We start from the raw sequence: 1,813 nt of genomic DNA, 5'->3' as shown, positions 1-1,813 counted from the left end.
CCCAGAGCAGGCAGGGGCACTTCTCTGCCGGGCGCCGGCTGCCGGCGCGGGGAAGCCAGTCGGCACCAGGAGCCCACGGGGAGAGTCGCGGCACAGGGGGTTGCGGGGCTCCGGGGTCTTCATGCTGCCCCAGGAGAAGGTGGGAGCCAACAAGAAGGACGTGAAGAAAATGTCCTTCCACCGCAGCTCTCCTCCGCCCGCTCCTTCCCGACCGGGAAAGCGAAGCAGGGCAAAGCCCGCCGGCCACCGTGCCGGCCACCGTGCCCAAGCCGAGGGGCTCACACGGACTTTTGTCACGAGCAGTTCATGTCACCTAACCGATCCTACTAATTACTGATTAATAATAAGTTAATGGAACAGAGCTCATTATCATTTCTACTAGCAGTTTGGTTCACAACTAAGCCAAGGGCATCATTTTCCCAGAGTTAAATCACGAGCCAGTGCAAGAGAGCACGCTTCTAAAATGTCAAACAAGTGACTCGGGGGTTTCAGACATGATTTCTGAATTTAAATAAAATTTGGCAGCATTTTGGCTGGGAGAAAATACGTGAGAATTAGCAAAAAAGTCCCTGACTTTCCCTCCATTTTATTATTTTAAGAAAGGCTTCACCTTGATATTTCCAGCATGTTTCACATTTACACTTTCAAAACAATTATTTGGCTCTTAATTTCTGAGCAGTGATTTTTCTTTACAAATCAACTTGACCGTATTCAAAAGGGTTAAACAACCTGAAACCAAACCCAAACATTTTGTTTCATGTTAAACAAAATGTTTGGACTTGACCCAAAATGAAACGTTTGAGTGTTTGTTTGGCCTTTTTTTTTTTTCTCTTTTTTGGTTAACCTAAAAAGCCAGCGAGGAAAACCTTTTGATTCAACACAAGCCCATTTTTTTTTTATTCTGTCACCAAAATGAAAAAACACATTAATTGTCCAATCTTCACCAGGACTTTACATGCAAAAAAAAAAAAAAAAACAAACCAACCCAGGAGTGCTTTGTAATACTGGAAAACCAGTTTACAGCCCTGGCTCCGCGGTCCTTCTTCACCGAAATCAAGGAAAGGTGGTTTCTTCTTGCACAAAATTAACCCCGGCGAAGCCCGGCCGCCAACGCAGACCGAGAAAGAGGCATTTCCCACCCCAGCCTCACACGCAGGTGGGGGGCAAAGCCCGTCCCTCTCCCCAGGGATTCCCAGACCCTCTCACCCCCTTTGTCAGCCTTGAAAACAGGTAAATACACTCCACATCCTCGGAGAAATATGCCAAGAATTTATACAGATGGATTATAAACCCGGCTCCCTACAGAAATGATCTATCTAATCTGCATCTCCCTGTGCACACAGGGAATCGGCGCGGGGAGGTGTCCTGTGCCCACCGCTCCCCACACGTTTCGGAGCGGCTTTGGGGCATCTCCGGCTGGGTCCCCAAGGGCGGCTGGCTTTCCTGCAGCCCGCAGGCCCATGGGATCTGGGTGCTCCTGGGTTATATTATTTGCCCGAGCAGGGTCTGGGCGAGCCCCGGCGGGTGGGATGGGGCAGGGAGGGAGCCACAGGGCGTCTCGCCCCGGAGCCGGGCTCTGCGTGCCGCTGGTACACCCCTGGCGTAGAAACCGCTGTGCCAGCGTCAGGGCCAGCCTGCCCGCGGTGCGGCACTCGCCCCTCTCCCACCCGCATCAGCTTGAAGCCCTTTGGGCGCCATGAATGGGCCCAAGCAAAGGCGCTGCTTGCCGAGGGGCCACAGCCAGGGCGAACCGCTCGGGACCCCGGCACTGTGATGGGCAACTCTGGCCTTCGCACACGACGCGCGTGGGCAG

Source organism: Pygoscelis adeliae, unplaced genomic scaffold (genome assembly GCF_000699105.1).
Source record: "Pygoscelis adeliae isolate BGI_AS28 unplaced genomic scaffold, ASM69910v1 Scaffold427, whole genome shotgun sequence".
NCBI lineage: Eukaryota > Metazoa > Chordata > Aves > Sphenisciformes > Spheniscidae > Pygoscelis > Pygoscelis adeliae.
Note: the sequence above shows the minus strand (reverse complement) of the source record.